The following is a 7,247-nucleotide window of genomic DNA, read 5'->3' as shown; positions in this document are numbered from 1 at the left end:
ATTGACAAGCAGTTTTTGTGTTCTGATCAAACTATGGGAATTTTCTGATTGATTATATTTTTTTTGTCATGTTGCATTTTTTTTTAGACATTTAGGTTAAACCATCAAACACAATATTCGAATATAGTTTTTACTGATTCTTAAAGGAGCTTTTTTAGTATAAAAAAATTTTTTAATATTTCTCTAAGAAAGCGCTATTTTAGAAAGAAATAAAAAAGCGTCCCCCAAATGAAGCCCCCTTAAAATTTTAAAGAACCTGCTTTAGGTTGTAGTCAAAGTCTTGACCAACCAACCAAAGTGAGTTGCGTGTCATGTTGCTTTCCATAAGTGGAGAATTATGAAATACTGACTGTGTTGCTTAGGAATATTTTTCTTAATAAAATAATTTATTAAATTATATAATTTGAAGAATAATATCAAAAAGTATTAAAATTTATTCGTAAGGCTTCATTTTGGGGATAAGTTTCCTTATTGATTTATAAAATAATTTTTTCCAAGGTATAAAAAATTGTTTGGATTAAAAATTTTTGTACTAAAAAATTATATTTTAGAAAATAGCAAAACGGCTCAATCAATGGAGCCTTATATGATGAGATAGAAAAGCTTTGGAAAAAACTCTTTTGGTTTCAAAATTTTAGTCTGTTAAATTTGGAACATTTAAATATTGTCTTCAATTATTGGGTTTGATTTTTTTTTTTATTTTTAAATGTAAAATACAAATATATAATATAAATAATTTATCTCAATTGAAAATTATGTCTTAGTGATGCTGCATTACTTAGATAAAATGATATTATTATATTATTTTTAATTTTTTAATATTAATTATCATTTAGTTTTAATAAAATTATAAAAACTAAAACTAATTATATTATTTTTTTAATTATTAAATAAATAAATATATCACCTACCTTTTTCATTGTATGGATAATGAAAATTATGGGAAAATAAATTGTAATTTAATATTATTATTGGATAATAGTTCAGCACATTACTCTTTTTAATTTATTAATATTGTTTTATCTTAATGAATCTATCTTAAAGAACAGCTCAATTCCTAAGTGTGCCCTAGTAACTTAGAAGTTTCCTTATATATTAATACCAAAAGTAATTGAGTAATTATTTTCAATTTTTAAAAAATAATATTTTTATATATTGTAGTAACATAATATAGTATTTATTAAATAATACATTATTTGATTGATTTATTCTCCTTTTATTTATTTAAAATTATTTTTTTATTTTCACCATCTTATATTTTAAATAGAAATATTATTCCTAAATTTCACTTTCAAAAATTACTTTTTCAAAAAAAAAAAAAAAGAGCCTAAGCCAACATACTCCATATTATAATCCATTAATTGCTTTCATATTAATTAAGGTAATTATGCCATGTAATTCCAAATTGTCTGATATCAAATGAGAGATCAACCAAAATATTCTAAGGAATCTAGCCTTAATATAAATATGCCACTTAGCTATCATTAGAGAGTGATTTAGATTAAGAAAATATTTTTTAGGGTAATTGTTTGTTTAGCAAGTCAAACAAGGAAATACAATGGAGGATAGAGTTGTTGTTTAATTTGGATTAAGGTTTTGTTTGAAGATAGCTTATACTACTTCTTAAGTAATTTTTAGTACAAAATTTAATGTTTAAGAAGCAGTAAATAAAGCTTATATCAAACGAAACCTATTTATAATATCTCCATTTGTAAAATAGACTGATTAATTTGTTAAAAATTCTCTCTCACTTTGAGAAGAAAAATAGTGAAAAATAAGAATTGAGGTTATTTTGGTCTAACCAAGATAAACCTATTGTGGTTCATCATTTTTAATATTTGTTAGAATATTAGAATTCCATGAAATCCAAATATTATTCCAAAGATGAATAATGAATAAATTGTATAAACATATAAGCATTATCCTTATATGAATAACCAATATTTTTCTTTATGAACTCATAAATTTTAATGATTATCTCTTCCTTCATATTAATATGTTTTGATCGATATTTTTAATATTAATTATTTTTAAATGTGATTGTTATTTTACATCAAGCTCACTTTATGGCTAATGAGTGCTTCTTGTGAAAAATAAGCAATTAGGGGGTCTCTAATCAAACAAGGTAAGGCTATAGTGATTTCATAATTAAGATTTAGGTTTTGTTTGGAATGACTTTCTTACTGGTTCTTAAAGCAGCTTTTTAAGTATAAAAATTTTAATTTTTAAACTAGACGGTTGGTTAATAAAAAAGGCTGGGGGGTCTCAAACAAAAGCCTTAAATTATTTAGGGATAATCTAGCAAATGTTTTTCATGTTGGATCTAGACTTGAATTAATATCGATTAGTGATAAGATTCTCACTTTCATTTATGTTTATAACTAAGAATCAAGCTAACACAATTATCCTCTAAAAAAAATTATTTTTTAATAGTCATATATATTTTTTATTGTCCATAAGACTTTTGATAATTCTGATGTAAACTAGCAAAGAAATTATTTATTTATTTTTTATAATATCAGTGATTTTTAATTATTTTCATATTACCATTTAAAATAGATTAAAAATATTTTTCTATAAGAGAATAAAAATCATGATTCTTTTAATAGAAAATAGTCGGCATTGCTAACCCTGTTTATAATACTTTTTGATTAATGATACTGATGAGGCTTCGTTTGTGGGGATTTAATTATTCAGTGCTAGACCCGAACGTCAGTTTATATGAGGTACCATATCTAAAATGTGCAATGCTCAGTGTCCCTCTTTCGTCCTGGGTATCTGGTCGATATCACTCGATATCGAGGCTCGGTACCCGCTGACCGTGGTGCATTTCTGGTTGATCTTTAGACGGCGTTGTGCATCCGGTCTCCGCCAGAATAAATTTCTCTCTTTTGGGACAATTTTCTTTAACTAATTTTTAAAAACAACTTTCTAGTTTAAAATTTTTGTACTAAAAAAGATGATTTAGAAAATAATAAGAAAGTTTGACTTTAAACAAAGCTTGAGCTTTTACAAATATTTTTTTTATTTAAAAACTATATATCTTTTTATGTGATTTTTGTTGATTGAATGGAATATTTGGAATCTCATCACAAGCTAACAATAAATAAAAATTATTTCTTTGTGCTGAATTCCTTAAAAAAGGAGACCTTTAAAGAGGCTTCCTTCTGGTTTTTTTTTTTTTTGGCTGGTTGAGTGTTAGGGTTAGCTTGCAACTTAATTTTTTTTCCATTTGGAGCTATGAATTTAATTAATGATTTACGTTAAACAATGATAAAAAAAAAAATATTTGGGACTTTTAGTGGTTGCTTTAGGCTTTAGCCTATTTCTTATTGCTTTAGGTTATCACCCTTTATTTTTGGCAAATTATTGCGTCCGGTGCTCCGGATTCATCGGACACCAATCCGGTTGTCGTCACGTCATTCAAATCATCGGGACCCAATGTATTTTAGATGACGTTGACGTCATCCGGATTGGATGTCAGGACATAACCGGTGACTGGACACAATAATATCGCCTTTATTTTGAGTATTTCAAAAGAAAATTACATCTATAAAGACTCTACTTCTTCCAAGAAAAAGTATCATAGTTTTTTTAAATAGGATAAATTTTTAAAATTATGTTAAATGTAATTTATAAAAGTTATATAATGTAATTAAAATTTTATAATATTAATATTTAAATTAAAACATAATTTATCATCAACTTGATATAATTTATTTAGAAGAAATTAATAAATTTTATATATATGTGTTTTATTATGTCATGCCAAAAGATGTTAAATAAAAATAATGATTATACATATCATATTTTTAATTTAATAACAACCAAAAGCCAATCTCTATTTTGCATATATAAATTTTAAATAACACAAATGTATGTGGACTTTGGCAATATATTACTAATTTCATGTAAAGATGGTATGTTTTATTTTGTAACATCATTTAATAAAAGCACAACTACGGTTCTTTTGGGACGGTTGCAGTATTTTATAAAAGTTGTTGTGAAGATACTATAAGAGAAAATAGCTTTTTAAAAAGTCGAATGACCTGCTTTTTTTTAAGTATCACACATTAGCAACTCTGTTGTAAAGTAAAGCTTCCCACCACAAAAAATTAAAAATTAAAAATAGAGAGGAAGCATAAAAAAAATCTAAACAGAATTATGATTGCGATATGAAAAACAAAACCAACAAAAGCTATCCCAAACAAATCTTAAATCAAATACAAGCTTAATTTTTTAACCTTATAATTTGTTACTTAAAAAATTAACTATAATTATAAAATATTAACTATATAATGTATAATTAAGGAACTCATTAAAAATTAATATATATTGAAATCTCTCCCCAGAGTTATTTTGGAGATTTCAATGTATCAAATCATTGGAAGAAATGCCACAATTTGAAATAGTGAGAAATCAATATAATAACTATGCACATTCATCTATAATCTATTTTTCAATATATAAATAATATCTCAAAGGGCCTTAGCAAGTAGAAAAAAAAATGAATACTTGTAAGGTGAACTTGTTGAGATCATTGAATGTAATTCTATTAATTTATCTCACAAAGATTTAATATTAGTAGGCCAAAGACTTTTTTTTTTCAAATGGGGCTAAATCTCGAAGATAAATTTGATTTTATATTTATTGAAATATTTTTCGTTGTTTATTTACCTGAAGAGATATGCCAAAAATTTATTTTGAACTAAAATGTCAATATTATATAAAAAATATTTCATAAAATTTTAAAAATGTCAATATCATTTATATTGAGGCTATAATTTTATTATTTTATAGTTTTTTATATTGTTAAATATTGTACATAGTTATAGTTAGAGGCTATATTATTGTTATTTACGATTGTGTTATTGAGTTCGAATAGAGTTTATAACACATCAAATTATAACAAAGCTAAATCACATTTTTTTATGACCTATCAAATTATGAGAAAGTGATTATTTGAGTCTCAATTGGGTGACTACAAGACCACTCAAATAAACAAAAGATTAGTATTTTTTGTTATATTATATAATTGTACATGTATTCATCGACCCTTCTAATGCTAGGAGTACTGTGTATAATAGGGGTGTCAATATTGGACATAATTCGAAAACCCGATCCGATCAGGACACGGAAATTTTGGATTTGGGTTAGAGTTTTCGACCGGTTTTAGAAATCAGGTCGGATTCGGGTTGACCCGAAAACCCGAATGACCCCGGATTGGCCCAGCTGGTACCCCCTGACCCGCGACCGGCTGCCCGACGGGCGTGATGCGCCCCGCTGGTCAGGCCAATCCCGCCCGCGTGGCTCATGCTGACCCTGTGCTGCTATGCCGCTACAGGTCTGACCATGGACAATACCGCCCACTGCCCCGCTTGCCCGTCGCTGCCCATCCTGCCGTGGCAATCCTGCCCCTGCCAGGCTTGAGCCCACTTGCCCGTCACGCGTGTCCGGCGTGCTGCATCTGCATGTCCCGAGGAGGCAGGACTCGAGGCCGAGGTCCGCCGTCTGCATGACCGTGTCAGACATGCGTGAGCCGTGAGGGCTAGCAAGCTGGAACAGCTGGCGGTCTAGGGCCGTCACGCATGTTGGCACCCCATTTCGAGTCACGTCGGGTTGACCCAAAATCTGAAGCGGGTCGGGTTCGGGTCAGGAAAAATTGACCTCATTTGTTAAAATGAGTTGGGTTCGAGTTGACCCGAACAGTATTAGGTCAGTTCCGGATTCCGACCCGAACCAACCCGTGACCCAAAAATTGACACCCCTAATGTATAATAAAGATTTAAAATAGGGGAGAAATCAGCTTTTAATTCTTAGGGGGAGACAAACTTATAAATAACAGATTTACAAAATGTGTTTAATTATGCTAGGAGGGGCAATTGCTTAAAGATCATAGTATTTTAACTTTTTTAGGGGACAATTGCAATAGACCCCTATAATAATAATAAAAAATTCTTTATTAAACAACTAAAAAGTTTGCTGTTAATTAAAAAAATTTTTTTTTTCTTTTTTTTTTTCTTACTATATTAAAATGATATTAATTGCTGCTACTGCTGCAATATAGCACGCAATTAAAACCGTTGCAAATTAAATCTTAACATTAGTTTTCCCTTTTGTGCTTTTAAGGGTCTTGTTGGGACAGAGCTCTTTCGTTGGAGAAATTATTCTGCATGAAGGATGGATGCCAGAACGATATCCGGAGACCAACTTAAATGCGCTACGTCAGAGATATCAAGCTGCAAGTATTGAGCAGTACCGAGTGAAGGGTGACGTGGCGCATTAATGATTGGTCTCCGGACGACGTTCACATCCGAACATAAACAATTATTCCTTTGGTTGTATTACGTTTTCAAACATCAATCAAAAATTTTTTTGACAATTTCTTTCTCATAAATGGTTATAAATTTTTATGATGGAAAGCTATGTTTTACAACAAAAATAGCTAAATTACTTTTCAACAACAACTTTATAATAAACTTTATAAAACGTTACAGCTACTGAAATAGACCCTAAACTTACTGCTAAAGAGATTTCAGACATAGATTCACATAATCATAGATACTTAAAACTATTTATGATCATCTTAGCTGCCATTAAAACTGCAGTTAAAGCTCTATAAAATTTCTTTCTAAAAGCTTTTTTTACATGATCTTTATATATATTAATTTAATTATATCAGTTCTATTTTTTTTATATTAAAATGAATTACTTTTATGACATTTATTTTTTTAATTTAATTTATCACATATTATTCTTCAATATATCCAAATTACTAAATAAAATAATTAATTAATAAATATTATAAAAATTTAAATAGTATTACTATATTAGACATTAACAATAATATAAATATATAAAAGATAATAAAAATATAAACATATAATTTATATTAAAATTTTATAAAATGTGTGCTAAGTAAGAACTATTCTTTTTGGAGACATAATAATCAAGAGTCAGATTTATTTAGATATCTTTTCTATTGCTTTTTAAAGTGCTTTTATTATAATAAAAATTATTTTAAAAAAATATTTAGAAAGTTGTCCTAAAATAAATCTCATTATTTAAAAATTAAAAATAAGAGATAAAGGAGCTAGAGCTTTATTTTGATTAAGCTATGTACATTAAAATATAATATGATAAGATTTTAAATAAAATTATGTCACAAAAATTAAATATTATTTTGATAAGTTATTAAATAATTATTTAACAATTATTTTTAAATATGCTCTCTCTTTCTGAATAAT

Source organism: Dendrobium catenatum, unplaced genomic scaffold (genome assembly GCF_001605985.2).
Source record: "Dendrobium catenatum unplaced genomic scaffold, ASM160598v2 original_scaffold_125012, whole genome shotgun sequence".
Taxonomy (NCBI): domain Eukaryota; kingdom Viridiplantae; phylum Streptophyta; class Magnoliopsida; order Asparagales; family Orchidaceae; genus Dendrobium; species Dendrobium catenatum.
The sequence above is the reverse complement of the archived record's forward strand: the minus strand, read 5'-3'. Positions refer to the sequence as shown.